The sequence below is a fragment of the Cebus imitator genome, unplaced genomic scaffold, assembly GCF_001604975.1.
Source record: "Cebus imitator isolate Cc_AM_T3 unplaced genomic scaffold, Cebus_imitator-1.0 Scaffold7, whole genome shotgun sequence".
NCBI lineage: Eukaryota > Metazoa > Chordata > Mammalia > Primates > Cebidae > Cebus > Cebus imitator.
This window is the reverse complement of record NW_016107322.1, coordinates 12,142,409-12,151,296: the sequence shown is the minus strand read 5'-3', so window position 1 is coordinate 12,151,296 and position 8,888 is coordinate 12,142,409. Positions and strand designations below refer to the sequence as shown.

At 31.6% G+C, this 8,888-nt stretch overlaps 1 long non-coding RNA gene across 1 annotated transcript in view; it reads left to right on the top strand.

Moving 5' to 3' along the window:
• The first annotated feature begins 5,575 nt into the window (after positions 1-5,575).
• Positions 5,576-8,888, top strand: part of LOC119472965 — a 23,302-nt gene continuing 19,989 nt past the window's right edge. Inside the window, exon 1 of the long non-coding RNA XR_005202136.1 lies at positions 5,576-5,657. This is a non-coding gene — a long non-coding RNA (uncharacterized LOC119472965). The remainder of the gene's footprint in view (positions 5,658-8,888) is intronic.

The following is an 8,888-nucleotide window of genomic DNA, read 5'->3' as shown; positions in this document are numbered from 1 at the left end:
GAGATGAAAGGTAATATTTGAGTAAGTAAAAGCCAAGTATGTCCCAGGCTTGGAAGACAGACAATGATAAAACTATATGCAAATATATACATCGTTACATATGTATACATATTGCACACACACAGGCATATAAATACACATACACCACATGAGAGTTTAATTTCAAATCAGTAAAAACAACATTCTAAGAGTTATTAGGGAAATCTATCGGAATTTTCAAGGGGAAATGGGTAAAAGATTGCCTACAAACATATTACAACAAACTTTTCTTGTCAATTTTTATTTTTTAATGTTTTATTTTTAATTTTTATGTGTACATAGTAGGAGTATATATTGATGGGGTATATAAGATATTTTGGTTGAGGCATACAATGTGTAATGATCACATCAGAGTAAATGGGGTGTCCATTATCTGTAGCATTTATTGTTTCTTTGTGGCTTTATCAATTATTGACACAAAAGAAGAATAGAATAGTCTTCAAAGTGCTGAAGGGGAGGTCCTTTTGAACACAGACTCTTTAAATTATCAATGAAACAAAACAAAAACTTTACTGTAATATGAAGCAAAATGATGGCATATTTACAGAAATTGGAAAATATAAAAGCTTATGATCTGCAACCATTGTTTGAAAGAGTAATTAGAGAATATCCTCTAGTGAGAAAAAGAAAACAACTCCAGACAGAAAAAGTTATTGACCATCTTTCAAAACATACAATAGGAATGGCAAACTCCTTCAATGTTCACCTGTAGTCCCCCTAAATGGCTCCCGAAACTTGAATTACAGGTGTCTGGAGCATGCTTCCTTGGTTTCTGTTTTTCTAGAAGTATAGGTTGCCTTTAAATTTAAATATAATTTTCAGCCAAGCTGTCAATATTACATATTTTCTTATAAACAGGATATACTGATTTGGTGTCATTGTATTTAGGTTAACACATTTTGTCAGTGTTGTGTATTATAATAATGTGCAAGAAATATATAATAAGGAATATAAATTATATTCTAAGTAAGATTTTTCTTAATATCTGAAAAACGAAGGCATCAATGAATAGCAAGGAAAATGCAATGATACCTAAGTATTAATTTTTTTTAAACTTTAACTTGTTATTAAAATATTTACATGATCATTCTTATTTTATAAATATTGCATTGAGGACTAATATCACACAATGTTTAGGGCATTATTTTAGTGTTTGGCATATCTGAGTTTTACTCAGCTTTTATGACTTCCTGGAATTTTACCCAAGGTAAGTGCTTCAACCTTATTAAGTATAAATTACTTTCTCTTCAGAGATGTCTTTCATAAATATTCATTCAAATATATATCCCCAATATCCCAGTTTATCACTATGATTTTATTCTTCTTACTTTTGCTTGGTAGTAGTTATCACTACTGCAGGTCTTAGTATATATTTGTTACTTTATTTATTATCAGTCTTTACAACGGCAATGTAAATTCCATGGGGCACACATGGGTATCTCTAGCCCAGGACCAATCACAATGTCTGAAGAATAGAAATCACTCAGTAAATATTTAGTAAAAGAACGAAAAAAATGCATGAGTGAGTAAGTGTCCTGGAAAGACGTTTTAATAAATCAGCTTATTTATTTTCTAAATTAGACTATACATCTCAAAAACACACGATTGATAATTTATTTGTGAACGAGAACAAAATGCATTCAAACAGAAATATAACACATTGCATTTGAATAGTATTGCTGCCTGTTTTAATAAATACGACCACCTCTCACAGGGTCAGGAGTAGAAAATGATTATATTATGTTTTTCACTTGGTAGAAATTGATGCTCAGAAATTTAAAATAAGCTCTATGTATGTATGTGTGTGTTTCCATGTAAGTGTGTAGATATACAGATATTAATATTGGTATATAGATATTCAGGAAGAGTTGAAACCAGAAGTATCAGGACTCTTAAATTCTAGTGTACATTTCTTCTGCTTTAAGTTGTCTTTTAAACACAAATTTTGTTTTCTTTCAACATTGCTTAATTAGTGTAAATAGAAACATAAGAGAAGCTTTGCCAGGTGATGGCTGAAGCCACAGTAGGAGGGGCATTATCTTAATTACACCACTGGTCTGACTGATAGAGACCAATAGTGGCTAGATTCATTTGAGCAATTGATTACGCCATTCTCACAGTCCATCTGTGTACTAATGGGAGTGGCGATGCCAGTGCCAGGCTAATGACAATCAGAATTCTGCAAGTAATAACACTTTGGACTGATCTTTTGGGCAGAGTTATTTGCAGGGTATGCAAATGGAAAGTCATTAATCAGTATTCTCAAGTTCTTCCTTCCTTTCTCTGAAACCCTTCAGCATCATTGGTCCCTCTTGAATATTCACATGCATTTCTTAAGTTATTTTCTCCTCCAAAAACAGCTCTCTGAAGTAAATTATATTTAGGATTCTTAATCACGGAAGGATTTTATTTTTTTCTGTGATCCAGTGGATGACACCAACAGGGCAAACACTGAGAAGCAACAGCTTTTAAACAGCATGCCATAGGACATACGGCGAGTACATTTCGTAATGAAAGGTTGTGTAATTTACAAATCGTTTGGTAAATTGACAATCTAGGAGGTTTTCTATTATTGCCACTCTTCACTGCATCTCTTTGTTTTGTTATCTTAGTAATTAACCTTGTATCTTACATTTAAAGGAAAACAATTAAGCTGCAAGTTTCGCATGCTTTTATGATTCTGGGAGAAAGATTTTGTAATATTTGACTGCTTTGTAACCATAATCAAGGTTTATCCTGGTTCTTCTTAAAGATTCATTCCAGAAAACTAAATATTATAACAAAAGTAATAATTTTATTAGGATAAATGTATGCCTAGTGTTCAGTCCCAAGTTACATAGAGACAAAAAAAAAAAAAAGAAAAGAGAAAGAGAAATAGAAGCCATTTGCTTAGAGAGATAATAAGCAGTGATATGCACTATAGTCAACTATATTGAATATAGCCTCATAATTAGAATTCTTTTATATTGAGTGAATTGCTTAAACTTGTAATTTACATTTCAAATATCAAATTATTTTAAACTATATTGAATAGAATATCATATTATCTATCAGCTGTAGCATAAAATTACATTTTTGCAGTAAGCTAAGCAAACTTTTTTCAAGTCATAAAAGAAACATTTTACAAAGAACATTTACTGGAAGAAACAAAGGAAGTAACCTATTTTAGAAGAGTACTTGTTTATGTATAATATTATTTATAAATTTTTTTCAAAAGGCATGGCGTCTTTTTGCAATTTTAGTCATTACATATGATCAGACGAACATTTAATGTGAGAAACATTCCAGAGAAAGCAACAATGTGTGTTTAGCAATGCCATCACTCATCCAAAATAAACTCTTCTATAACTTCACTCTAAGTTGTGTTCAAGCCCTCTGAGTTTTTTCAGGTATTAGCAATTGCTTTTTATCTGCCACCTGTCAAATGCAGTGTAGTTTACTATTCAGGTTTTGTTTCTTTTCCTTTAAGTATATCTATTTCAACCTTACTTAATGTATACAAATATCAAAATTACTTTGTGGTAAATTTTGTTCTTAAAGTGATGCTTTGTTAACTGAAAAGCTATATTCCGATTTTTTAGCATCCTTAATTTTCTTATACTGGTAATCTGTACATTATTCTTCAGAAGATAATAGCTTAGTGTTATACTTCAAAACAGATTTGAGATCATGTTTTAAACTTTACTTGGTTGCTTGTCTATGTGAAAATGATTATTTTCCTCCTCATTTAAATCTGTCATTAAAGATCACAAATACTCTCTCCTATAATATTCTTCTATGAAAATAAGTTCTATAAAAGTCTTCATTTTCTATATTTGAGGGAAATTAATATAATTGTGTAAGTTCCCTTTTAGAATTGTTCTTATAATCAAAAAAACAGATGTCATGCAATGGTGAATATACTGTATAAAAAAAGAAGCCATATGATGTTTTATGGTATTGTCATAAAAGCCTTTTAACACTAACTCGTCTGAAATATAATCAAGGGAATTAGAAAACAGTATTGTAATTTTAGGATAGGAAGTTGTTTCAGAAAGTTACGTAAATAATGTAACTTCACAACTCCACTGACATGACTAAGTAAATTCTTGCTGTGCCTCTATGAATTAAAAAAAAGTTAGTTTTGCACAAAGGTAAACATATAAACCTTGCTCTGGTTTGAACCCCTGATTCATTTTTTTTAAATTAATGTGTAATGCTAGGTATGTGTATCAGCAATTTTCCACCTATTCCTAACCAATAATGAGTTTTGTGTTGAACATTGCCAAACTTATAAAAGATTTAAACACTGAGCCATAACCAAAGGACACATGAATTATAATATATATAATTCTGTGTGTAAATAAAAGTAAATATGTATATACTTTATAGGTATGTCAAGTATTACAATTAATGCAGATATTAACCTCCATAATTAGGTCATCAAGCACCAATCTCATTGCATTCTTTATATTCCATGTGTTATGCCTCTATATTACATAACTGCTGAATAAAATATATGCTGATAGGTGGGCAGATAATGAAAATGTAAGTAAATGACAGTCTACTAAAGAAAACACTAAAGAGCCTGAATATTTTGTCTTCATTTCTATTGGATTAAAAAGCTATCATTTCTTTTCCAGATGTGGTGGCTCACGCCTGTAATGCCAGCAGTTTGGGAGCTTGAAGGGTCCAGATCATTTGAGGCCAGGAGTTCCAGACCAGCCCAGCCAACATGGCAAAAACCCCGTCTCTACTAAAAATACAAAAATTAGTTGGATATGGTGGTGCCTGCCTGTAATCCCAGCTACTTGAGTGACTGAGACAGGAGAAGCACTTGACCCCAGGAGGCTGGGGTTGCAGTGAGCAGAGATCGCAACACAGTACTTCAGCCTGGGTAACGGAGTGAGACTCCCTCTCAAAAATAGATAAATAAATAAATAAATAAAATAAAAATTTAAAACCTACCATTTCTGAAGTAGAATAACTTTCTGTAAAAATATGACTGTTTTATATTTCCCATAATTTGCAGCATTTATAATCTTAATATTTTCGGTGTCTTTTCACTCAAAAATATCCTCAGTCTACAGTGATCTTCCTCAAAATCATCCACATTAAGGAACTCCACATCAAAGAGTAGTATTAAGCTTTATCCTGTCACAAGGAATGTGCCAATCAGCATTAAAATCATCACATGCAAATTATAGAGGAAAGAATCACCAGCAGAAAACATATCATATCTTAGTTTTCATACTTCATTCCTTTTAATTCACACATTTGTGACAGTATAAGAAAGTTTGAATCTTTCCTGAAATACATTACATGTAGAACCTGAAATGAATATTTGAACCATGCTGTGAAAAATAGGCTGAAAAACAAACAGAAACTAGTGGCGATGAAAGAGGCATAAACCTGTAATCCTACTTCGATTAGTTTGTTAAACTAAATCGTAGTTTAACAAATAAATGATACACAGTCGATAGCACTGCTTGCCACAGACTAGTTTCCTTATGTTCTTCTGGTACTTGTTTTTCAATCTATTCTTAATGGAAAAGTGTGTTGATAATCCTTACAACTGCAGGTCTCATCAGAGTGCGTCTAAGAAGAAACCTGACATATTTGTGTAGAAAAGTGTTTGGGTAAGAAAAGTTCATTCGAAGTATTTCCTGCTTTTTCATTTTTTCTTATGTAATGCTATTTGGCTTGACTTATTTCTATAATGAATTATTTTCTGTATTTTTGTTGAAATTTTTAGTTGATTCCTGTTTCTTTAGTAAACTTATTTGTAGGTCCTCAAGGGAATCTTACTTTGAAGCTCTTAATGGTTCAAAAGCAATATTTAGTATAATTTAGTTAAGATTATATTTAAAATATTTTAAATTGAGGCTTTTAAATTAAAATCTGACAGGATAAATAGTTTACTTGTACACAAAAAAATTTCAGAACATTAACTATTTGCTAATCCTATAAATTTTATTTTATTGTACTTTAAGTTCTGTGATACATGTGCAGAACGCTCAGGTTTGTTACATAGATATACACGTACCATGGTTGTTTGGTGTACCCATCAACTTGTCATCTACATTAGGTATTTCTCCTAATGCTATCCCTCCCCTAACTCCCACTTCTGACAGGCCCTGGTGTGTGATGTTCCCCTCCCTGTGTCCATTCGATTTTATTGTTCCACTCCTACTTATGAGTGAGAATATGCACTGTTTGATTTTCTGTTCCTGTGTTAGTTTGCTGAGAATGGTGGCTTCCAGCTTCATCTATGTCACTGTAAAGGATATGAACTCATCCTTTTTTATGGCTGCATAGTATTCCATGTGTATATACAGACTGGAGCTGTTCCTATTCAGCTATCTATAAATCAAATGCTGGCACATTTCAGTGGTGAATAACATTATAAAGTGTTAATTGGTATCAAGGGTAGTTACTTTTACATCGTGCTCATTAACTAGGTGGAATTCATTCATTCAGAACTTAGCAGACACTTGTCTCATTTGTAGGCAATGAAAGCCCTGATTCATAAAACTAGAAAAATCTTAATACATCTTAAATTTAAAATTTCAAATGATATATTAAAACAAAACTGAAATGAGTGCATTATGTAGCTATAGATACTAAAGTACATTTAGAATGACACAAATTGTGAATTTCATATAAAAGAGATGATAACATTTCAACAAATAAATGTCATAAATTTTGATGACTAAAAATTATGCTATCTGGAATGACTGTTTGAGTGTACAAATAGAGATAAATTGCACAAATAATAAGAGATAGCCAGGGACCACATAATGATGTTTTGGTCAACAGTGGACTGCATATGTGATGGTAATCCCATAAGATTACCACGGAGCTGAAAAATTCCTATCACTTAGTATTTATTATACGATATTTTAAAAACTATTACTTTATAGTATACTCCTTCTACTTACAAAAAAAAAAAAGTTAACTGTAAAAAGCCTCAGGCAGTTCCTTTAGGATAAATCTTAGAAAAAAGCACAGTTATCATAGGTGAATCCCACTCCATGCGTGTTAATGCTGCTGACAACCTTCCAGGGGCACCAGATGTGGAGGTGAAAGACAATGATATTCATGATTCTGATCCTGTGTAGGCCTAGGCTAATGTGTATGTTTGTGTCTTAGTTTTTAATAAAAAATTTTAAAAGTAAAAATAAATAAACATTTAAGAAAACATATAATAAGAACATAAAGAAAATATTTTGTACAGCTGTAACATTTTGTACAGCTGTACTTTGTTTTAAGCTAAATGTTATTTCAAGAGTCAAAGGTTAAAAAAACAAAAGTTTATAAAGAAAAAAGGCTATAAAGAGCTAAGATTAATTTGTTATTGAAAAATAATTTTTAAAAATAAATTTAATGCAGTCTAAGTTTACAGCGTTTATAAACTCTATAGTAACAAAATAATGTCCTAGGCCTTCAAATGCACTCACACCCACTCACTGACTCACCCAGCGCAATTTCCTGTCCTGCAGCCTCCATTCATAGTAACTTTCCTATACAACTGTACCATTTTTATCTCGTGTATCATATTTTTTATCATATCCTTTCTATGCTTACATATACAAATACCTTTGTGTTTACGTTTACAAATACAGCTGTCTAGAGTATTTAGTACAGTAATATGCTGTACAAGTTTGTAGTCTAGAAGCAATAGAGCATACTATATAGCCTAGATGTGTAGTAGGCTATACCATTCAGGATTGTGTAAATACACTCTATGATGTTCACAACAATCAGAATTTCTGTTGTTAATGTATGAGTGTATAGCGAATGTTTCCAGATTTATTGTATTTGATATGCTACCCCATTCTCCAGTTACCATAAATTGTATTCATAAAAAGTGTATATCAACTACAGGTAATTCCAAACGTTAGAAACTGTATTAACTGAATTACATTTATATATCCATGCAAATTAATAAATGAACACATTATGATAGGCTACAATTACATATTTATGGGAGGGAGTCAAATAGGTCTGAAAGGCCACCAACATCAGGAGCAAATCAAATTCTTTTTAAAAAGAAAAATTCCCAGAAACTTTTCCAGAAATAATGAACCAAATCTTTATGTGAGGGTTCAGGAATATACATTTTAACAAACTTCTTCTTAGGTGAAGTTTGGTACATTAAAGTGTGAAAAGTTTCTGCCCTAGTTTATATTTTCAATTTTCAATTGAAAATTCTTTCCATTTTAGAAGAGTGTGTACTGGCATGGGCATATGTGGGGTTTCATTTGCATAAAAGCAATTTAAATTATGATTCTCTTCATTAATCAGAAATAATTAGAGCTGTTAGTATGCATTAGGGGTCTAACTGAGCTCAGTGCTCTACATGTATTATCTTAAATGTCCTTGGAAAATTTAAAGTAGTTACAGGGGTTAAGTAAAAAACTTCAGGGAACCAAAAAGATGGTGGGGACCCAGGGTCAAAATCAGATCTATGGGACTCCTAAGCCCTTGCTTTTTTTACTGTTTCAGGCTAATTTGAATTACTGGTAAGAGGGGATTTAAACATTTGGATATTGTGCTGAAAGTTTTATCATTGTTTTCCACATCCATTCTTTTCTTTTTTCTGTTTTAATCTTTATAGATTTAATGAACACAAGTGCATTTATATTTTATGAATATATTGTGTAGTGGAAAATTCTGGGCTCGTAGGGTGCCTATTATCTGCATAGCATACATTGTACCCAGTAGGTAATATTTCATTTCTTACCTCATCCCATACTCCACCTTTTGGAGTCTCCAAAATTTATTACTCTGCTTTGTATGTCCATTATTTAGCTCTTACTGATAAGTAAGAATGTGCCTTTTTTTTTTTTTTTTTTTTTTTTTTTTTT